This window comes from Ceratotherium simum, chromosome 12 (genome assembly GCF_057802395.1).
Source record: "Ceratotherium simum simum isolate JZ-2026a chromosome 12, ASM5780239v1, whole genome shotgun sequence".
NCBI lineage: Eukaryota > Metazoa > Chordata > Mammalia > Perissodactyla > Rhinocerotidae > Ceratotherium > Ceratotherium simum.
Window position 1 is genome coordinate 31,563,939 of NC_141911.1, and position 25,103 is coordinate 31,589,041.

General features: G+C 38.5%; 1 long non-coding RNA gene across 3 annotated transcripts in view; it reads right to left on the reverse strand.

The window, feature by feature from the left end:
• Window positions 1-25,103, reverse strand: part of LOC147915812 (uncharacterized) — a 42,871-nt gene that overhangs the window by 10,183 nt on the left and 7,585 nt on the right. Inside the window, exons 4-6 of one of the 3 annotated variants that reach the window (XR_015553802.1) lie at window positions 19,051-19,139; window positions 17,677-17,789; window positions 16,015-16,305 (exon numbers count right to left, since the gene is read on the reverse strand). This is a non-coding gene — a long non-coding RNA (uncharacterized LOC147915812). Of the gene's footprint in view, window positions 1-3,512; window positions 3,557-6,243; window positions 17,790-19,050; window positions 19,140-25,103 lie in introns of those variants that run through there. The other 2 variants (XR_015553803.1, XR_015553801.1) reach the window with 2 other exon arrangements.

The window sequence follows — 25,103 nt, forward strand, 5'->3', positions numbered from 1 at the left end:
CTGGACTCAGCTCTTACCAACAGCAAACCATTTATTGTAATCTTTACAACAACCCTCTCAGTAGGTATTATTATCCTTATTTTATACTTGAGGAACTCAGCAAGACTCAGAACTACATCACCATAATTGAGATGTGCAACACATGTTCAGATAAAATCAAAGGATGCTTCTCTTCTTGTGTTAATGCAATTTATCTTTTATTAGTCTACAAATACTTGATGAACATCTAAGTGCAAAACAATAAAAGTGAACATTTTATTGAAAGCTTACTATAGATACTTTGGCACTGTTCTAAGTGCCATATAGTTATTACTTTATTCACTTCCCTTCCATAATAACCCAAAGAGAGTAGACATTACCATTATCCTTATTCTGCAGCTGTGTGAACTGAGGCACATAAAGGTTGAATACTTTGTCCTATTTCAGAGCTAGTAAGTGGCTGAACCAGGATTCCAGGCAATGTCTCTAGAGTTTATGTTCTTTAATTGCTACTCCGGGCTAGGTGGGCAATTCTGATAATCCTGTAGGAATGCAAAGATCTATGCCCTCAAAGAGTTTACAATCTGGTTGAATAGATAAGACCAAGATGATAAAATCTAGGAAGTCAGATTTCTGGCACTTCAACTATTTGTTTCACAGTTGGAAAGCTGTTGCACTTGGAAAGCTGAAACGAGGCATGGAAACTAATTGAAATACTATTGTAATAGCCTTCAGAATCTAGATAAGAAAACTGGCAAAGGGTTGTAGTTAGTATTTGGGTGGTGAACATGATGTAATCTATGCAGAAATAGAAGTATAATGATGCACACCTGAAATTTATACAACGTTATAAACCAATGTTACTGCAATAAACAAAAAATTAAAAAAATAAAATAAAATAAAAAAGAAAACTGGCAAAAAAAAAAAAAAACCAACTGGATGAATATGAAAGCAAGCAAATGAAAGATATTATGGATTGAAAATTGACCTTATTGGTGATTGATGATAAGGGAGACAACAGAAGAAAACAAAGATTACCTGAGTCTAGGTCAGCGGGAGACTGACCACATCACCGGCTGAAAAGTACAAATCTTAAATACAGGGTGATGAGTTTGAGGTAAAAATAAAATTATAAACAAAAACAAATCTATTCAGATATTTGTAGTGGAGTTGTGATACAGGGCAATAGATGTAAATCTGGAAGTCCAGATTTTATTATTTAGTCCAGTTTTTATTGCTTCCTACCAGCCTGGCACCATATGACAGCCAAGAAGGAGGAGAATGAAGAGTTAGAAAGAAGAGAGAGTAGCACCTGACTGGCTCTAGGCAAAGCTCAGAGAAAGAGAGGGAGACAAGACTGGAAAGAGCCACTGTCTAGATTGAGAGGGGTCTGGAACGTCGTCTAAAGATTCCTATTTTACACTAGAGGCCAAGACCTATGTATTGTAAACCTCATCTTGGTAAGCTGGCTCATGCTGTAGGAGCTTCTTAGAGTTGGGACCAAGAGCCTTCTAACAACAAAGCCCTGGATGGAATAGGGCGATAGAAAAAGGAATTTACTAGCATGTCCTCGTATTTCAAGGTTCCAGTATATTTAGTGTATCTAGCTCTTAAAGAGAGAGACTCTATTTCTATTTTAAGTACTATATTAGTTTCTGGGGCTGCTGTAATAAGGTACCAAAATCTGAGTAGTTTAAAGAAACAGGAATTTATTATCTCACAGTTCTGGAGGCTAGAAGTTTGAAATCAAGGTGTAGACAAACACGCTCTCTTTGACGTCTCTAGGGGAGGATCCTTCCTTGTCCTTTCCTAGCTTCTGGTGGTCTGCCAGCAATCTTGGGTGTTCCTTGGTTTGTAGATTCATCAGTCCAATCCTGTCTTCACAGTGTTCTCCCTGTGTGTCTTCACATTGTTTTCCCTCTGTACATGTCTTTCTCTATGCCCAAATTTCCACTTTTTATAAGAACAAAAGTCCCATTGGACTAGGGTCCACCCTGATGATCCCCTTTTGACACGATTACCTCTGAAAAGACCCTATCTACAAATAAGGTCACATTCTAAGGTACTGGGGATCAGAACTTCAATATATCTTTGGGGGACACAATTCAACCCATAATAGGTACAAAACTCAGCTTAATAATCAATTAGAGACCATAATAATAGGAATATAAAATATTGTATATTATCTTAGAAAAGTATGATTTTTAAGACACCAAAAAGAATTCTCCTGAAACTTAGCTCTGGATCCTAATAAGATGATGATGGCTAGAATATAGTTTATCTGTTTCATAATACAAATAAAAAACAATACACAGTACAAATAAAAAACAATACAAATTTAAAAAAGGGTAATAATTAAATACAGTTTAAGAAACAGATAAATTTCTAAAATGTAGATGTGATATGCCATGATATAATCTTTACATATATATATATATATATATATATATATATATTCTTTTGCTTCCTACCAGTCTGGCACCAAATGCCAATTGGTGAATATTCCACCAGTACTCTGAGCACCACATTCAATGAGATGACCTGCAAGCCTGCATAGTAAACCAAAAAATGGTAATAATATGATGAGCAAAATTTTCAATACCTGTCCAAATATCAAATAGTAGGCTATAAATAAAACTTTATTTTTGCAGGTATTTTCATAAAAGTAGGAAAAAACTTGTGACTTTACATGGGTGCCATTTTGTTTTTGTTTGTTTATTTTAACAAAGAAAGCTAATGATGCAGAAATGCTAGCTTGGAAGAATAGAAAACACACTGGTCTAGGAACCTATGCCAAGTGATAGACTTTGAGCAAAATAGGGCTAATGCATTACTGGTGTGGTTGTGAGAATCAATTGAGATAAAAAGATCTGAGAGCACCATGAAAATTGCAAAGTGCTTCAAAATGTAAGTTGTTTTCAGACTTGAAGTGTGACATTAAATTGTCATTATATTATAGGAGAGAAAATTTATAAAATATTACTGTCCTATTTGATACGTTAATGGACTAAAACTTACCAATAAATCTATTATTAAAACTCACTCTCCAAAAATCTGGACTATCTGAAGTTGTTTATAGAGTTGACAGCTTCTATAACGTGGTATAATAAAATACTCTGGGTTTTAGTTATTTGACCTATGTGAATCCAGGCTCCATCACTTAACTAGCTCTGCAACTTTGGGCAAGTTATATAACCCTATTGTACATTAATTTCCTCATCTCTCAAATGGAGATAATAATATCTGCCTAATGAAAATAAAAAATAATTGTGTCGGGGCAGGCCTAGTGGCATAGTGGTTAACTTCGCACGCTCTGCTTCGGTGGCCTCAGGTTTGCAGGTTCAGATCCTGGGCACGGACCTATGCACCACTCATCAAGCCATGCTGCGGTGACATCCTATATACAAAATAGAGGTCATAAATATATGACCTACCAGACACATATTTTAATTTCTGAAAAGCTTAAGTAAATTTTACTGTAATGTAGTACCGTAATGTAGTAAAATTATTACTAATATTATTATTAGACTTACCTTTCAGCTGCTACTAAATCAAAGTCATTGCTTTTCCAACCAAACTATGAGGAAAAAAACACAAAAATTATTTTATTTACAATGTATCAATTTACATGTAGAATCTTTAAATAGTACACGTTCAAGATAAAGTAATTCATTCCCTACTTGATCTAAAGTACAATTCAAGATTACTGTATAGATTCAAATACAAAATTATATGGAGAAACTAGCAAAAAAAACCTCCTATAAAAACTTGAAGTAGAAATTTCACTCTAGACAAGATAGAAAACCTGGACCAAATTTACACTACTGCCTGAAACAAGCAAAAAACCAAGACACAAAAGAGACCCAAATTTGAATTTCTAAAGAAGAAAAAAACAAGTCTGAGATAAAACTCTGATTATAATAGTGGCAAATTAGACACTGCAGAAGAAAAGATCAGTTCACTTGAAGGTATAGCAATAGAAACTATTCAAAAGTTTCATGGAGAGAAAAAAGAATTTAAAACATGAAGAGAGTATCAGTGAGCTGTCAGAAAATTTTAAGTGGCATAATATATGTGTAATTGGAGTCCCAGAGAAGCGAGAGGAACATAAAAAATATTTGAAGAAATCAAGGCTAAAATATTTTCAAATTTGATGAAAACTATAAATTCACAGATACAAGACGATCCAAATACCAAGCACGAGAAACATGAAGAAAATGCACATCATAATAAAGTTGCTCAAAAGCAGTGATAGACACAAAATCTCAAAAGCAGACAACAAAAGAAAGATGTTATATATAGAAACCCAAAGATAAGGATGGCATCAGATTTCTCATCAGAAGCAATGCTGAGAAGGCGGCAGAGCAACAGTTTTAAAGTTCCAAAAGAAAAATACCAGTCAACTTGAAACTCTATACTTGGGGAAAATCATTTTGAAAAAACAATACTGAAATAAAGAATTTTCCAGACAGACAAAAGCTGAAAGAGCTCATCACCAACAGACCTGTATTACAACACTCTAAATGTTAAAGGAGGTCCCTTAGGCAGAAGGAAAATGATACTAGATGGTAATACTGATCCACACAAAAGACTGAAGAGCACCAGAAATGTTAACTACATGGGTAAATATACAAGATCTTTCTTAGCATTTAAAGCACTTTAAAAGAGAATTTATTATTTGAATGCCAATAAAATATAAATAATAAAACAATACTTAATAATAACAATGTATTGTTGGGTTTATAACATATGTATAAGTAAAATGTATGAAAACAAAACCACAAAAGATGGGAGGAAAGAAATAAGCACATGGTTGTAAAGTTCTTATATTATATGGGAAGTAGTACAGTATCACCTGAAAGCAGGCTGCTGTGTTCAAGATGTACACAACACATGCCAAGGCCACCATTAAAATCACAAAACAAAGAGTTACAGCTAATAAACCAATAATTGACATAAAATGGAATCATTAAAAAAGGAAAAATCTCAATCTCAAACAAGGCAGAAAAAGAGAAAAAGGGGAGCAAAGAATTAGATAAGACAAATAGAGAACAAACAGCAAGATGATAGATTTAAACCTAACATATCCATAGTCACATTAAAGTAAATGGTCTAAATACCCCAATTAAAAGGCAGAGATTGTCAGATTACATAAAACAGCAAGATTCAGGGGCCGGCCCCATGGCGTAGAGGTTAAGTGCACGTGCTCCACTGCTAGCGGCCCGGGGTTCGGATCCCGGGGGTGCACCGACACCACTTGTCAGGCCATGCTGTGGTGGCGTCCCGCATAAAGTGGAGGAAGATCACACAGATGTTAGCCCAGGCCAGTCTTCCTCAGCCAAAAAGAGAGGAGGATTGGCATGGATGTTAGCTCAGGGCTGATCTTCCTCACACACACACAAAAAAAGCAAGATTCAAAAGAAAGTTGGCATGGCGACATTAGTATCAGACAGGGTAGATTTCAGAGCAAAGACTACCAGGAATAAAAAAGGTCATTTCATAATGATAAAGAGGTCATTTCATCAGAAGGACATAATAATTAATTATATAAATGTAACTGTCATTAACAGAAGCTCGCTAAAGCACCAATCGTGGAGGAGGGGAGGGAACGTCCCCAGGTGTATTCAGAATGTTCAGAGATGGGAAGAAGCAGGGGTAAATAGTAGAGTAAATTCTGCAGAAGTTTCCTGCCCCCAAGATTTTATCAGTGTGGGGGAGAGAGGAAATGGACTATCGAGAATCTCTAATTTAAGAAAATAGAGTCAAGATGGCGGCGTAGGCAGACTCTGAACTCACCTCCTCCTGTGGACACAGCCAATTTACAACTATTCGTGGAAAAATTACCCCTGAGACAGAACTGAAAACTGGATAAGAGGAACTCCTGCAACAACGGACAATCCTAACTGGGGTAGAAGAGGCAGAGACTCCCTTCTGGAGAGGAAAAACGCTGCCTTCACAAGCCGCCAGCTTCACGGCCGCCGGGAGCAGCTCACAGGTACGCAGCCCTCCCTGGAGACGCGGGGCCCTGAGCCGGGGAGCGCCCCCGCTGTGGGCATTTTGTGGACCCAGCACAATCGAGACCAGCGGCATAATATCTGACTGTGCCTGCTACTAAAGCATTGGGTAGCACCCCCAGAAAACCCGATTCACAAAGAAACTAAAACTGGCTCTTAAAGGGCCCACGCACAAACTCACCCGTTCCAGAAAGCATCCTAAAATCACCAGAAAGAAAGGTGCACAGTGCTTCGGTGACAAGAGACTCACCTAATAGGCCCTGAGTGCATCTCGGTGAGGGGTGAGACCTCTCCAGGGACTGGGACATTGGCGGCGGCCATTGTTGTGGCCTGCTGTGAGCGTGCTGACACAGACGCCATTGGAGTTCTCCCTGAGACCTGCTAGCCCAGGGTCTGCTCCACCCGCTAGAGCACCGATTTAATCCAGCTCAGCCAGGGCAGGCAGCCCACCCTAGAGACTGGCCCCACCCAACAACAAGCCCTCAGGCAACTTGTGGGCCTGCATAGATTGGTGACTGGATTCTCTGCAGCCTGGCAACTGAGCTGACTTGAGTGGGGCAGGGTGTGCACAAGGAGCGGGTGGAGAGTGTGGGGTGGTGGCAGAGTGTGTGGGGCTCCCGCCGTGGAGAGACTGGGTCCGCTTGGGGAGGTCGGGGCGCTCACACGGGGCAGGACTGTGTTGACTGTGTGTGTGGACCTGTGGGCAACAGGGCTTGTCAGCTGCAGAAGACTTGTGCTTCTCAAAGACCCACATAGGGGGTTTGCCCCACCTTCCAAAGCCTGAAACAATTGGGTGCTCCTGTGCCTGAGGCCAGCCCCACCCAGCTGCAATCCTCAGAGAGCTGACAAGAGACCTAATAGGCTAGAGGTTTACAGCAATTGTAAGGCCCTGAGCCTAACAACCTGCCACACTGGGGGCCTACTCACTTAAAAGAAATACTGCAACACAAATGTGGTATTAGAACTTGCAGCCAACTGTGCTGGGGCTCCCCACACCTGATAAAGAGACTGAAGGGCCCACAACAACTACAAGCAGCTGAGCATTACAACAGCTGGCCAGGAGCATAACTCAGCCTCCCTGGGTGCCTATAGGGAGAGCTAACAGGCCACAATAGAAGGACACACGTAGCCCACATAGGGGCCACCCCTGGAACATTGAGAACTGAGGGAAGCACACTGGAAGCCTCCTAAGGCATCACTTACATAAGGTCACCTATCCAAGAGCAGGAGACGTAGCTGACCTACCTAATACACAGACACAAGCACAGGGAAAGAGGCAAAATGAGGAGGCAAAAGAATACATTCCAAGTAAGGGAACAGGACAAAACCCCAGAAAAGGAACTAAGTGAAACAGAAATGAGCAACCTACCCGACAGAGAGTTCAAACTAAGAGTGTTAAGGATGCTCACTGATCTGGGGAGAAGAATAGATGAACTCAGTGAGAATGTCAACAAAGAAATGGAAGATATAAAAAAGAACCAATCAGAAATGAAGAATACAATACTGGAAATGAAAAATTCATTAGAGGGACTCAAAAGCAGAGTAGAGGATACAGAAGAACGGATCTGTGAGCTGGAAGAAAGACTAGAAGAAATTACCCAAGGTGAACAGGTAAAAGAGAAAAGAATTAAAAAGAGTGAGGACAGTCTAAGGGACCTCTGGGACAACATCAAGCGCACTAACATCCGTGTTATAGGTGTCCCGGAAGGAGAAGAGCGAGACAAGGGGGCAGAGAATCTATTTCAAGAAATAATAGATGAAAACTTCCCTAACCTAAGGAAGGAAACAGACATCCAGGTACAGGAGGCACAGAGAGCCCCAAACAAGATAAACCCAAAGAGGCCCACACCAAGACACATCATAATCAAAATGTCCAGAATTAAAGATAAAGAGAGAATCCTAAAAGCCACAAGAGAATGTCAAGTTACATACAAAGGAAACCCCATAAGGCTATCAGCTGACTTCTCAGCAGAAACCTTACAGGCTAGAAGAGAATGGCACGATATATTTAAAGTGCTAAAAGGAAAAACTTACAGCCAAGAATACTCTACCCAGCAAGGTTATCGTTCAAAATGGAAGGAGAGATCAAAATTTTCCCAGATAAGCAAAAATTAAAGGAGTTTGTCACCAAGAAACCAGTGTTACAAGAAATGTTAAAGGGACTGATTTAAGGGGAAAAGAGAAGACCACAAATAGGAAAAATTATCTATTTCCACGATTAGAACGTAATGGATACAAATGCACAAAAAAGAGGTTGGATATGATATCAAAAACATAAAAGGAGGGAGGAGGGTAGTTAAAGAGTACAGCTTTCAGACAGAGGTCAAACTAAAGTGACCATCAATTCTGTATAGAAGAAGTAAGGAACAGAGAAGGACTACTAAAACACTGAGGAAAAAAAAAAAAAAAAGTTAAAAAATGGCAGTAAGTACATACTTATCAATAGCTACTTTAAACGTCAATGGACTAAATGCTCCAATTAAAAGGCATAGGGTGGCTGACTGGATAAAAAAACAAGACCCATATATATGCTGCATACAAGAGACACACTTCAGACCTAAAGACACTCAGAAACTGAAAGTGAAGGGATGGAAAAAGATACTCCACGCAAATGGCAATGAAAAGAAAGCTGGGGTAGCAGTACTCATATCAGACAAAATAGACTTTAAAACAAAAACTGTAAAACGAGACAAAGAAGGGCATTACATAATGATCAAGGGAACAATCCAACAAGAGGATATAACACTTGTAAATATCTACGCACCCAATGTAGGTGCACCTAAATATATAAAGCAATTATTAACAGACATAAAAAGAGAAATAGACAGTAACACAATAATAGTAGGGGACTTTAACACTCCACTTACACCAACGGATAGATCATCCAAACAGAAGATCAATAAGGAAACATTGGCCTTAAACGACACACTAGAACAGATGTACCTAGTAGATATATACAGAGCATTCCATCCAAAAACCGAAGAATACACGTTCTTTTCAAATGCACATGGAACATTCTCCAGGATTGATCACATATTAGGCCACAAAACAAGTCTCCATAAATTTAAGAAGATTGAAATAATACCAAGCATCTTTTCTGACCACAACGGTATGAAACTAGAAATCAACTATAGGAAGAAAATCAGAAAAGCCACAAATACATGGAGATTAAACAAAATGCTACTGAACAAAAATTGGGTTAACGAAGAAATCAAAGAAGAAATCAAAAAATACCTGGAGACAAATGAAAATGAAAATACGACATGCCAGAATTTATGGGATACAGCAAAAGCGGTTCTAAGAGGGAAGTTTATAGCAATACAGGCCTATCTCAACAAACAAGAAAAATCTCAAAGAAACAATCTAACAATGCACCTAAAGGAACTGGAAAAAGAAGAACAAACAAAGCCCAAAATCAGTAGAAGAAGGGAAATAATAAAAATCAGAGCAGAAATAAATGAAATAGAGACCAAAAAAACAATAGAAAAAATTAATAAAACCAAGAGCTGGTTCTTTGAAAAGATCAACAAAATAGACAAACCTTTAGCTAGACTCATCAAGAAAAAAAGAGAGAAGGCACAAATAAGTAAAATCAGAAATGAAAGAGGAGAGGTTACAACAGACACCTCAGAAATACAAAAGATTATAAGAGAATACTATGAAAAACTATATGCCAACCAATTCGACAATCTGGAAGAAATGGATAAATTCTTAGAATCATACAACCTTCCAAAACTGGATCAAGAAGAAGTAGAGAATTTGAATAGACCAATCACCAGTAAGGAGATCAAAACAGTAATCAAAAACCTCCCCAAAAATAAAAGTCCAGGACCAGACGGCTTCCCTGGTGAATTCTACCAAACATTCAAAGAAGACTTAATACCTATCCTTCTCAAACTTTTCCAAAAATTGAGGAGGGGGAAGCTCCTAACTCATTCTACGAAGCTGACATTACCCTGATACCAAAACCAGACAAGGACAACACAAAAAAAGAAAATTACAGGCCAATATCACTGATGAACATCGATGCAAAAATCCTCAACAAAATACTAGCAAATCGCATACAACAATACATTAAAAAGATTATACACCATGATCAAGTGGGATTTATTCCAGGTATGCAGGGATGGTTTAACATTCGCAAATCAATCAACGTAATACACCACATTAATAAAATGAAGAACAAAAATCACATGATCATCTCAATAGATGCAGAGAAAGCATTTGACAAGATTCAGCATCCATTTATGATAAAAACTCTGAATAAAATGGGGATAGAAGGAAAGAACCTCAACATAATAAAGACCATATATGAGAAACCCACAGCTAATATCATCCTCAATGGTGAAAAACTGAAAGCTATCCCTCTAAGAACAGGAACCAGACAAGGATGCCCACTGTCACCACTCCTATTTAACATAGTACTGGAAGTCCTAGCCAGAGCAATCAGGCAAGAGAAAGAAATAAAAGGGATCCAAATTGGAAAGGAAGAAGTGAAACTGTCACTATTTGCAGATGACATGATTTTATATATAGAAAACCCTAAAGAATCCACCAGAAAACTTTTAGAAGTAATAAACGAATATGGTCAAGTTGCAGGATACAAAATCAACATACAAAAATCAGTTGCATTTCTGTACACTAACAACGAAGTAGCAGAAAGAGAAATTAAGAATACCATCCCATTTACAATTGCAACAAAAAGAATAAAATACCTAGGAATAAACTTAACCAAAGAGGTGAAAGATCTGTACACCGAAAACTATAAAACATTTCTGAAAGAAATTGAAGAAGACACAAAGAAATGGAAAGATATTCCGTGCTCTTGGATTGGAAGAATTAACATAGTTAAGATGTCCATACTTCCTAAAGCCATCTATAGATTCAATGCAATCCCTATCAAAGTTCCAACAACATTTTTCACAGAAATAGAACAAAGAATCCTAAAATTTATATGGAACAACAAAAGAACCCGAATAGCTAAAGGAATCCTGAGAAAAAAGAACAAAGCTGGAGGTATCACACTCCCTGATTTCAAAATATACTACAAAGCTATAGTAACCAAAACAGCATGGTACTGGCACAAAAACAGACACACAGATCAATGGAATAGAATCGAAAGCCCAGAAATAAACCCACACATCTATGGACAGCTAATCTTTGACAAAGGAGCCAAGAACATACAATGGGGAAAAGAAAGTCTCTTCAACAAATGGTGTTGGGAAAACTGGATAGCCATATGCAAAAAAATGAAAGTAGATCCTTACCTTACACCATACACAAAAATTAACTCCCAATGGATTAAAGACTTGAATGTAAGACCTGAAACTGTGAAAGTTCTAGAAGAAAACATAGGCAGTACGCTCTTGCACATCGGTCTTAGCAACATCTTTTCAAACACCACATCTGACCGGGCAAGAGAAACAATAGAAAAAATAAACAAATGGGACTACATCAAACTAAAAAGCTTCTGCACAGCAAAGGAAACCATCAACAAAACGAAAAGACAACCTAACAATTGGGAGAAGATATTTGCAAACCATACATCTGATAAGGGCTTAATCTCCAAAATATATAAAGAACTCATGCATTTCAACAACAAAAAAACTACCAACCCAATTAAAAAATGGGCAAAAGACCTGAACAGACATTTCTCCAAAGAAGATATACAGATGGCCAACAGACACATGAAAAGATGTTCAAAATCACTAACCATCAGGGAAATGCAAATCAAAACTACAATGAGATATCACCTCACGCCCGTCAGAATGGCTATAATTAACAAGACAGGAAACAACATGTGTTGGAGAGGATGTGGAGAGAAGGGAACTCTCATACACTGCTGGTGGGAGTGCCAACTGGTGCAGCCACTATGGAAAACAGTATGGAGATTCCTCAAAAAATCAAGGCTAGAACTACCATATGATCCAGCTATTCCACTGTTGGGTATTTATCCAAAGAACTTGAAAACACCAATTTGCAAAGGTACATGCACCCCTGTGTTCATTGCAGCCTTATTCACAATAGCCAAGACTTGGAAGCAACCTAAGTGCCCATCAAGGGACGAATGGATAAAGAAGCTGTGGTATATATACACAATGGAATACTACTCAGCCATAAGAAACGACGAAATCCAGCCATTTGTGACAACATGGATGGACATTGAGGGTATAATGCAAAGTGAAATAAGTCAGAGGGAGAAGGTCAAATACCGTATGATTTCCTTCATTAAGTAGTAGATAGTGACAACAATGGACGGATACATAGGGACAGAGATTGGATTGGTGGTTGCCAGAGGGGAGGGGGGAGGGAGGAGGGTGAAAGGGATAATTCGGTGCATGTGTGTGGTGATGGGTTGTAATTAGTATTTTGGTGGTGAACATGATGTAATCTATGCAGAAATAGAAGTACAATGATGTACACCTGAAATTTTTACAATGTCATAAACCAATGTTACTGCAATAAACAAAAAATTAAAAATAAATAAATAAATAAAAATAAAAAGTACATTACTTAAAAAATCAGATTATTAGACAATATTCATAGTATAATCTCCTTCTTGTTTGAGACATATGTTAAAATTTTCATGTTTATAATCCACATTGTTGTAGTCACCACAGGCAGCCTGAATTTGGTTCAGATGGAGAGATGATGCCACACACACACCAAAAGCATATGAAAAGGTTTATTACTCACATAAAGAGGCTTTCTGCGGAGAGCAGGGAAGGCTCCTAAGCAGGCCTAAAAATGGCTTGAGAGAGCAGGGAAAGGATACTGGGTTGGATTTTATTGTTATTAAGGGGTAGGGCTGGGGTAGGGGTTCCCACATGTGAGCTGGAGCTTGTGTGTTTTGAACGTCTCACGCGAGCCAAATGAGGGAGCAACAGCTCTTTCTTATCGGCTTACCCAAACGTAGTGGGGAGAAGGGGGAGTGGTGGGGCTTGACAGCTGTCAGCAGTCAAACATCCAAACGGAGTTAGACTCTTTATTACACATATACGATAATGGGTTATCTATGAAATATATTGTGTATATATCCATATATAAATGGCTGAAAGGATATATACCAAAATGTTGACTGTAGCTATATGTAGTGGGATTATTGTTGCATTTTATTTTCTTCTTTTTGATTAGCCATATTTTAAAAAATGAACCTGCATTACTTTTATTAAAAACTGTCCAATTGTTGTCTAAAACAAAACAAAAAATTAGATAAAAACTCAGAAATTAAAAAGCAAGGCATTATTTCTTACCAAAAACATTAAAAATCTTAAGAAAACGAAGATGTCCAGTGCTGGTAAATATGCATTTAAACAAACATAATTATACTTCTGGTAGGAGTGAACTAAATTGGTACCAGACTTCTACAAAATAATTTGGTAATACACTATAAGAACCTAAGAAATGTAAAATATTCATAGCCTTTAACACACTAATTTGATTTCTTGAAGCTAACCAAAGAAAATAATTGTATATGCAGAAAAACAAATTCATCCACTTGTTCAACAAAGTTTCTTGAGAGTCTACCATGTATCAGGCCTTGAGGATACAGCAGTGACCGACAACAGACAGCCCCAGTCCTCGTGCAGCTTTCGGTACGGAAGGACCACAGAGATACAGTGTTGAGTGAGCAGTGGTTACACGCACGGGTCTAGTGCTCGGTAGACCTGGGATCCTGGACCTATCTATCCCTTAGCATTTCCCTACATGGCCACGAAAACTGTGTGGTCCACAACCAACACGTAGGGCAGTCCTACCTGGGTTCACATGAGGATTAAACGAGATGCCACATGGTGTTCAACACAGAAAACCATTTCAAACATTTTTAAACTAGTTAATTCTGAACAATTAGCAGATGTCACTTAAACAGAAAATGAGTAATAGCAACTTTTCCCCTAAGAAAATAGCTACCTAGCCTTATCTCACTTTAAACATGCCACGAATAAAAATTTAGATTCATACAAATAACAAAGTACAAGTGACAGAGGATTTTCCTTTACAATAGCAATTCTTGTCCAGACTATTTTATCATACAAACAATTTCTTATTATAAAAGTAATACTTGGTCATCAAAGAAAATTTGAAAAGTTAAAAAAAAAAAGAGAAGAAATTACTCATTAAGCCACTATCAACCATAGCAGTTGGTATAAATTCTTTCCTGATCCTTCTCTATGCATAGGATTTTAATGTCTATATTTTCAACATATTTTAAATCAGACTACTCGTATACTTTTATCATCATACATTTATTATTTTCCTGAAATTAAATCATATGCCTTTCTTATGTTTTGCAATAGTTATAAACATGATGATGGTGTATTATTTAACAAAGCAGGGACCCACTTTTCTCTGACCTTGCACATCCTCTCTACTATCAAATATGCCATTTCTACCTCCTAAAAAGTTCTTTAATCAATACATACTGTCAGTTCCTTCTCTTGCTCAAGCCACTAGCTCTCAACTGGCCTCTGGCTTACTCCTGTCTCTTGCCCCTCAATCACGTTGTAGCCAGGATGTTCTCTTTAGAACTTACATTGATCATGTCATTTCCTTCCTGTCACTTTTCTTTAGTAGTTCGTGATTTGTGGTCAAGATAAAGTATAAAATCCTAAACATGACCTTCGGAGTCCTCCGCCCTCTGGCTCCCACCTGCTTCCCCAGGGGTTACTTCTCACCATCCTTCCAGCTCTTTCTCTCCATCCCACCGTTCAGGACTTCTCAGTTCCTGCATCCCTTGGCACCTGCCTTCAGGCCCTGGAATGTGCAGTGTAGTTTCTTCTACTTGGAATCTTTGTTTTTTTTCCAGAACAAATTATATTTATCCTGAAGGTCTCAACTTAAATGTCACTTCCTCTGGAGGACCTTCCTTGTCCCCTTCAGAACAGGGTAGAACTCCCAGCTATAAATTTCCTAGGCTCCCTGAACATTCCCTTTCACAATATTCATCATATCTCTAGTAACAATTAACATGTTTGTTGGGGCCTTACAGACATTGTACTAAGTGTTTCACCACAGTCTCTCATTTAATCCTCATAATAACCTATGTAGATGCGCAGATGATGAAGCAGAGGCCCTGAGATTATGTAACTTCCCAAAGCCACACAATTAGTAAGAGATAATGATAAATACTGGAAGCCTCTTGAGTATACACAGGATACAATTTTCTCACAATATTAGCAAAACCAAGATTATAAAAAACACTTCTTGCTGAGTGGGAGGAAGAAAAGAGAGGAAAAGATAGACCTATTTCAGTAAGAACTAGGCCCTGAAGAGATAAACTGATTGGAAAACGAAGTGGGGGAAAGAGCCTGCTGGAGGAATAGCTGGACCCAAAAGGGACATGGCTTTGAGGATCAATATGAGGGGATGTGGCTTTAGAAGCAGCCTCCCATGGGAGAGTGCATGCTTAAAACTAGAGAACACAACTTTTGAAGAGCAAAGTCATGCACTGGGTTGGGTCTTAATGGGTGAACAGGGTTATCCAAAAAGCCTAAAATATGGATCTTCCTTTCTGTCTATATAATACAATTATCATCATTCTCTCTCTGTATTTAGGGAAAGAGGCTCCACTACCCTTGAGAAGCCTGATTTGACTTGAGAACATTTTACAGTAAAGAACCTCAAGCCCCTAAGGAATTAAATAGAGGCACACCAAGAGTTGCGAATTTGACCAGGAAAGGGTTAATCTACCTAATTTTAGGAAAAATTACTATTAAAAAAAATTAACATAAGCAAAATAGTCCCCAAACATGAAGAAGGGTCCTCAACCTGTAAAGACTTTTCTAATCACCTTAAGAGTCTAAAGAATCCCAAGGTATTGAAGATAAAGCCTGGGGGTATTAAATACAAAGGTGCAGAAATTATTACACCAACCACACATATGAATTTACGAAACAGTTTCACATGGAATGGAATTTTCACTCTGAATAATTTGGTTAACAACCACCACAAAATTATTCTACCATTTTTTAATGGAACATCACAGTTCTTTTAAATCAAATTTGAAATTCACTGCATGCCTTTTGGTACACTAGACATATTAAACCTCAAATAGGAAAGCAAAGTTTATTTATTTTGGCTTGCTTTTAACATTTTAAAATTAACAAATTGGCACCTGAAAACACATTTTGTAATGGCCAAAGAAAATTAACTGTGTGTTAGTAAGTAAAACAAAGATGATAAGCTCGAAGTGATAAATGTGTTCTCCCCCGTAAATTCACAGCATGAATGAGGGGTCCCAGCACTGTCGACACGGCGCCCTGTCAGGATGATGTCGGCACCAAGGTCCAGGGCCCAGCTTATTGGTCCTGCTCTTTGGGAAACAGAACATCATTGTTATTGTTTTCAACCCAGGTCAGATTAAAGCTTTGGATTAAAATGAACAATATTGCCAATGTATCATTTTGTCCAATGACTCAAATATGTTTCAAGTAATTCTAGGCATAAAATGATGTAGGTAAAAACACTTCCATTACTTCTTTTTTTTAATCAGCATTTCCTGTAGAACTGTTTATCAAGTATTCCATCAGCATTACTCTCATTCTATAATGCTGGTTGATCTGGGCACACAATCTAGAATGACACTCTTTACTTCATGGATACTATCTCATAGTCTTCTGGTATCCAGTGTTACTGGTGAGAGATGTGCCGTCAGTCTCATTGTTGATCTCTGTTTTGTTTGTCTTTCCCTTAGATGCTCTCACGATCTTAGTTTTGGTTTTAGACAGTTTCACTGTGATATATCTGGTATGGATTTCTTTTAGTTTAATCTGCTTGGGAATGAGTCTCCTTCTTGACTCTGGATATATATTATATATGTTTCATCAACCCTGAAAAATGTTCAGCCATTGTCTTTGGACATTGCTTCCCTTCCATTCATTATATTCTCTTCTTCTAGAGCTCTTAATCGGATAGAGTGTTAGACCTTATAATTCTATCCATATATCTCTAACTTTTTTTCATTTTCCATCTCTTTTGGGATGCATTTGTGTGATTTTCTCAGATCCATTTTCCAATTCATTAATCTTCCGTTAACTGTATCTAATCTGCTGTTTAATCTTTCCATTGAGTTGGGTTTTTTTGTTTTTGTTTTTTCCTGAGGAAGATTCTCTCTGAGCTAACATCTGTGTCAATCTTCCTCTATTCTGTATGTGGGTTGCCGCCACAGCACGGCTGTTGAGTGGTGTAGGTCCACGCCCGGGATCCGAACCCAGGCCACCGAAGTGGAACACGCCGAACTTAACCACTCAGTCACAGGGCCAGCCAGGCCCCCACTGAGTTTTTATCTCAATGATTATATGTTTAATTGATAAAAGTTCATTTGGTTTCTATTCAAATCCATCTAGGCCTTCTTTGAAAGCTCCTTGCTCAGGTTTTTAATCCATCTTCATTTCTTTAAACATCTTTAACAAGCTTATTCCATTCTGCATCAATCATTCCAATTTATGAATTCCATGGACAATTACATATGTTAGAAAATTTGAATTATGAACTCCTATTAGGTTTGGTGAAGTTTTATCTGTGAAGCAGCCTCTTTTGAGGGAACATCCTGGATTTGCATTTGCTTCTGCCAGCTACCCTGGGGATACGAGCAACCAGGAACTTCTCTAAGTAAATTATGAAATAAATTACTTGGATTGTGGTTTTCCCCAAGCATGAAAGTGGTATACATCTGAACACCAACCTGTGTGCAGGCAGGTCTATGATCACAGATTCTCAGGGGAGACACTGTTCCCTCACAATGAACCTCAGGCCAAGACAGACAAGTTTCCTTGTGATTTCTTTCTTTTTACTTTCCTTTAAAAAACAAACAAACAAATATTCAAATGCTCTGCTTTCAAGAAATTATTTCAGGTACCATTTTACTTATCAGCTCATCACCACTGTTTTGAAGGAGCTCTTACATCTAAAATGAAGTAAACTGGGCTCTAAAAAATACCTGCTAGTCTGCTCTCAGCTCAATTCTATTCCCGCCTGACTGCATTCCCACAGCCTCTCTCGATGTCATATCTCCACAACCCACCCGCCATCCCTCATTAGACTCAACATTTACTGAGCATCAACGAGGTAAAAGGATGCTATGGCAGAAGCCGGGGACACAGGGATGGGAGGAAGCATGTCTGGAGATGCCATTTAGCTGGGGAACCAAGTGCCCCAGGAGTGAACTAAGTGCCACATGAAGTCAGAGGAGGATCAGGAGGTAGAATTTCCACTAGACTTTGTAAAAGTTGTGGTTAAGCAAAGAGAGAAATAGGTAGGGTATTTGTGTTAGGTTGTGTTAAATTGAATGGCACTGAAAAACACCTGCAGGTCTTCAACAAAACAAGGCTTTGTTGCTCCAAAAACTATTCTCAGTTTCTAAATCTAATTCTTCAGTCTAAACCACTACAGTTAGGTGGTTTGATCAGGATCCATTTGCTGCAAGCCTTCTGTGGGTAGGCCCTGAGATGGACATTCAGAGATAAGAAGTAGAATCCCACTGCAAGAGACTCACAGTGCAATGGGAGGCAGAAAAGGGTCGCAGCACATCTCTCTTCTAGCTACATCATCAGTTCCTCGAGGGCTGGAAGAGGTTTTTACTTGGCTGTGTATCCCCAGCCTAGGGCACACACCTGTGCCTTGTAGTGCTCTAGAAAGCCACTGAAATAGGAAGTACATGGCGCCCCCACACCTCCAACCTCTTACAACCAGAGATTTTTAACCCCCAAGGGTTACAGTTGAATTCCTTTTTCTGTCTTGCTATCGTTTTAGATAGACGAAGTGGACACTCCTGTAGTAGCTACAGGTGTCAGAGAATTTCTGCTTCCTTACTCCAGGCCTACTGTGTGATTTGGCAGGCAAAAACTACGGTGGTTCTTGAGACAGTCCTTTTGATACTCCTAAGAGTTTCTGGTGCTACCTGGGTACCCTGGGATAAAGGCATTTTACATGATCAACACTTTGAAGCCACATGTGTCCATCTACACTCTGAACGAAGGAAGGATGGAAGGGAGAAAGGGCTGGAGGGAGAGAGGAAGGGAGGGAGGAGGAATAAGGAACATAAGAGAAAAGGCCTTACCCGAGGGAAACATTCGCACTTTCAATGGTGTCTGGAAATTTCTTCCCACTCTCCATATCTGTGATAGCTGATCTTTGCAGAGTCTCCTTCTATAAATATTTTGCAAAATATATTTTAAACCTTTATTCACAGAAAGCTTACTTTTTATTATACACACTAAACAACAAAAATGTGATATGTAAGTACAATCCTATAAATTTCATTACTGGAGTAAAGAAATGAATATGTATTGAAAAAAGTATTCCGTTTCAGGCACTTTTCATACAGCGTTTCATTTAGTTTTCCAAACAACCCTGTAAGGCAGGTATTATAACCCCCGTTTTATAGAGGAGGAACCTGAACCAACGAGAGGCTGAGTGAAGCCTGGGGCTGAAAGGTGTGGGCTTTGGCAAACCACCTGGCTTCTTTGAGTTTCTTCATCTTTAAAGTAAGACACTGACGGTATCTATCTCATAGGACTGTTGTAAATACATATATAATCTCCTCTTGCTCTTGCAAAGTGGTTTACTGAATTTGATAGGTCCTATAGCAATTTATGTCCAGTAAAGAGTCATGCGCCAAGTTAAGAATAAAAGTTACCAATACATTTCCCTGAAAGACATGAGTATTGTCTTGGTTCTTCCTCCCATAATCAGGAGGTTATATGTTCAGGAACTCCTGATGCGGGCAAGCTTTCCCAGGCTAAGCACCAAAGCTATGGAGAGAATATGATTATAGGGTGATCTCTGTGCCCCCCACAAAAAGGGGCTCAGGCTAGAGTTATGCAAAACAGGACAAAGCATCTGAAAATTGTGTGAAACACAATTTCAGCACCAGCTGAGGCTGCCTATTAGATACGGTCATTCATACAGGGAGCATGTCATCACGTTGCAGAGGTTCTAAAGTTGCCAAGGACAATTTCCGTTACTCTGAAGCCCATCCACAGCACAGAATGGTACCAAAGCCAAAATGTAACTTCACCACTAATGGTTAAAGCAGGACTGCTCCATGCTTAAGTCACCAATATGGAATTTGGTGTTATATATTATGATATATATGTAGTATAAAACATATATATAATATATAACATATAAGAACATGTATATATATGACAAGTACATTTTACCTTGTGTTCAGTTACTTCTACAACAGGGAGTAGGCAGGGTTTAGGCTATTAAAGGTCAAACTTTGATATTCCCAGGCAGGGACCTGCTTCAAGGTATTACTGTTTCCATATTTGTTTTCTATAAACAAATTAGAATGTCTCCAGGGGTATTTTCCTTGCCATCAGGAGAAAACAGGTCTACAGTTTAATTGTCTTGGATAAGATTTAGCATGTGTGTTATCACATTGGGATCGTTAAAGCAGAAGTCAGCCACATGCTAATGTTACATGGTATTTAAAACATATCAACAGATAGTTATGGCAGCAAATTCACTCAGAGCAGCCACTTTTTAGGTAGAGTAAAAATAAGAACCTCTTTTTTAGGAGCAGGAAAGAGTTTAAATAAAAATATACTATCTACACAGAAATAAGACAGCTCTCAAAGGTTATCTCCACAGCAATTTTCACAAATCATAAATCTGACCCTGCACAGACAGTGCATTTAGCAGGCCTATGTGAGGGAGGCCAATGGCTCCAGGAAGATAGAGCTAATTAGCAGATCTGCTCTGTTTACAATCAAACAAATGAGTCAATGGATTTTTGTGTGTTCCCAACAGCTAGTCCCAATATTACAAGTATCCAAGGACCTGCAAAAAATATTTGCAATTCACAAGTGGGATTTTACACCTTCTGCATTTCACAGGGAGCCAAGCTCAGAGGGTACTAAGAAAACAGCACCAGTGAAAAGCATGATCCTTGCCTGAAACATCTAGCATTTCAAATTGAAGTGCTAATAAAAGAATTTATTCATTTATTCATTTCTCTTCCTGTTATGACACAGAATGTATCACCTGCAGCAAAATCCATCAGGTAAAACCATTTAGATGATGACTTGTACAAAATAACTTCATGTTTTGTAAGAACAAAATAACTTCATGTTTTGTAAGAAGCACAATTTCCACTTAACCTTCTATGTCCAAAGAAGGGTCCAAAGTCATTTTAAACACTGCTTTCAATGAATCAATCAATAATACCACACAAAGTGGTTTATAAACACAAATGGATAACCAATTTAGGCAGCCGACATGCTAAATTTTATAAAGTAACACAGATCACAAAGGGATTTCCAGAGCTCAGTCCTAAGAGTTAGACCAAAATCCAAAACTTAGACCAAATTAAATAATTGTGTATCACACGATCTGATGGCTTCTTGCTTAAGAGCATATCACATAAGTGTCAATAACCTCTCCCATGATGTCATCGCCAGTGACAACTGCTGTTTTCAGATCAACACCAGCCCTCCTGGCCATCTCGTCAAGGGCAGCAGCACACTGCAGAGGATTGGCACCCCCAGCATTGCTGACCACAGGCATGCACGCCTGCCGAAGAGAAATACCATGGCAATCACTCTGATTTGAGTCCAATCACCAGTTTGCATTCAATGAACTACTTTTGTAATCGAGCAAAAAGGGGCTCGTTCTGCTCGCCACAATCTGGTGCCAATCAATTGCTAACAAGCTGGTGGTTGAGAAAGGAAAATTTATATGATTAGCTAGCATAATAGGAAGATGGCGGACTAGTGTCCTAAAGAACCGTCTTAAAATCATACGGAATCTTGAGGCGGTTATATAGCGGAAATGGGCAGGGAAGGAGGGGGTTTAGGGATGTTGACCATCCGGTGTGATGAACTTCAAGGCACTACATTATCTCTTTCTTCTGTCATTTATGACGGGTACCAACACAGAATTTTTCTTTCTGGAGGTCATCATGTTCCTAGGGAACTCACAGAACAAAGTTATCATCTTATCACAGCTGGGAGATATACGTAAGCAAGAGTCATAGAACTAGCAGATCATGTATTTTGCAAAAGCCAGAGGTGCTTAATCATCTAGGCTACATGCAGACTAGAGAGCATTCTCAGAGTCTAGTGAGTCAGGATCATAGTTACAATGTTGCTTCTTTTCCCTAAAATGGCTTCCCTCAGGCTAACTTAAGATCTAGCTGTTACACTTTCTCTTCCCATTGTTTGTTTTTTTTTTCTTTTAAAGGCAAACACACCAAAGGCAATGGCAGCCCTGCATAATGTGTAAGTGGCAGCAGCCACTTTCGGTGTTTATGTTCATCAGATGCATGGCTAGGAACTGACATGAACACAGATGCAACAGTTGGGTCCTGTTAAAAATATCCGCGGACTATTAAAGAAATGATCAATTTTAATTTTTAAAATTTCCTGGATTTTCCTAATAATCTTCTAGAGAGTACTGATCCAATCAATTATCTTTCAGAAACTCTAATCTTTAATTCCATCTCTGACAGTTATTTGCTGAAACAGGCCATGTGGACTACTACAGAGTGGCGAAAGCTAGAGATTCAAATTCCAGAATGCTAAAGAAGACAAGACTTTAGTGATCACCTAATCCAGTAGTTCTTATCTTTTTAAGATTCGTTATCCTTTGGGGACTCTGATCAAAGCTATGGATCCTCTCCATAGTGGGAAAAACACTTTTTGCTTATAATTTCAGGAGCATCTCAGATTCCTTGAAGTCTGTCCTTTGGCACCAGATTAAGAAACCTTGATCTAATCCAACCACCTCATTTACAGATGAAGAAATTGAGAGGGAGGCTAAGCGAGGGGTCCAGGGTCATGCAGCTTGTTAGTGACAGAGGGAGGATGAGAAGCCTGCTCTCCCCACTCCTCATCTGTGGTGTCAGACTCTATGTGGACTTGTGTGTGGTTGATGACAAGGCCACAAGACAATATCTGCAAAGGGCTTTGAATGCTCTGCTAAACCTCTCCTATTAATTGTCCAAATAGTGATTATTAAGTGCACATAATTGAATTTATACCCACTAGTCCTCTTCCTAACCAAGTACAACACTTTCTTCTCTGTTTTCACTCTCCTTTACCTATTCAGGTACATCTGAACCCACCCCATCCTCCTTCCCTCCTACCCCCACCCCACCAACATTTCTTAAAGCTCCCTCCTCCCTGGGCTCTGGTGACACTGCATCTCCAGGCTCTTCCCCTGGCTCCTCCCCTCCCCTCACATTTTATATCTCATCCTTTGCCTCCACCATCCCTCCTCCTTCCAGGGGTGCCCTAAAGCTCAACCCTACTCTCCTTTCTATCTATTCTCACAGAAATCCTTCCCAACAATAGCTTCAACTGTAACTTCTATTGAACGAAACTCCCGCCCTCAGACCTGTTTCTCCTTCCACCCTCTCCTCTAAGAAGCGCTAGTTTCTTGGACTTTTTTTGACTGTGGCGTCTAGCTCTACGTTTGCCACATAGCAAGAGCAGTATAAACCCTTGTGGATTAAGTGACATTTTATGATTCCAAAATGAAAGATAATATACAAAAAAAAATTTACCACCAATACCTGGGGTATGCAAGAAGTTTTGGTAAGTCTGACACCTTGCTTTCCTTTTGCCTCTTTTTCTGGGTGACTGATTTTTTAAAAGGAGATATAGCTCCTCCTAGTGGATAATAATGATATTTTAAAAAACAGACCCTCCTAAATCAGGTGAATTCTGAAATGCATCAACAATAAAACTACAGAGTACATAACAATTACATCCAAACTATTAATTATTAAAAGCTCTTCATCTTAAAGATCTGCATCTCAAATATCTTAAATAACAATATACTCTAAGAGATTTATCCTTAAGCAGAAATACATTTTCAGTACTGCCACTTGAAGTTACCTCAGTACCCAATTGCAAAAGACTTTCTTTGTTAGGCCGATAAATCACAGCACTATGATAATGAGGCCAGTCTTGGATTTGGTTCAAGTATGGTGGGCAGCTTTTATGGGTCCCATAGCCACAAGTCTCACCCTGACTCCAGGGAGCCATCTTAATAAGATTTGCCCTGAGCCACAGAAGACTCAGGGTGAAAGAGAGCAAACAACCAGTACACTTCTACCTCTCTGACTGGAAATCAACCCAAACATGCTGAGGGGTTAACAGTGGCTATATTTTTAAATATTCTTTCACCTAATGGCAACTGCCTTCTTTCCTCAGAACCACATCAAGGTAGCTAATAAAGCCCTTTAAGTGTTCATTGAGTTATTTAATTATTTACTTTTAGTGACTACGTTTATATATACTATGTATATACAAATCCTCTCATTCTTCAAATTTGACATGCCACTGAATACAGGACATTAAGATGATTTAATGGCAAACATTTTTCAGATTATCTTTTTGGTGAATGTCCTTTATATATGGAGCCATAGCAGTCTGTACAAAATCAGGAACATAGCCCAAGTCCTCAAATATAAAAATAAACGTGTTATCCACTATAAAATGTATTTAGTCAACTCAAAGGCAGCAGACTAATCAATCTTTAAATACTTGCAAGGCCACATTAAATATTAAGTAATTGTAATATTTATGTTGTTTGAAAAGAACTAATCCCACGTGAATTTGAAAATATAATCCATCAATGGAAAGTTCTAACATTAGGTTCAAAATAAACCGAACTTTTGTTATTACCAAAGTGATGAAATCAGGATAATAATTTAAAAAAATAATCACTCTTCTCTTGTGATCTATCAGCAGTTTTAACTCCAAAATTTTATTAAAACCTAAAATTCCTAACACCATACATGCCCTGAGCATTCATGATTAAAATCGTACACTAATTCTCAGGAGAAGCCAATGATTTCACATTTAGTTGACAGATTTAGAAACAGTTGTGGGAAACCAAAGGGGTAGACTGGAGTAAGAGTTACACGGGGGACGTAGTTATTCAGAAGTACCTCATTTTTGGTCAAACTGTAGTTTAAAGCACAAACTAGATAATTAGTTACATTACTAAGGGTTTATTTTTTTATTAATTTACCAGGTAAAAGCAGCTTCTTACTCTGACTAAACATCACAAAGTTGATGACACAGCTGTACTAAGACTTTTACGTATTCTCTAACAAGCTAAATAATTTGAATGGTTCTCTTGTCTAAATGGAAT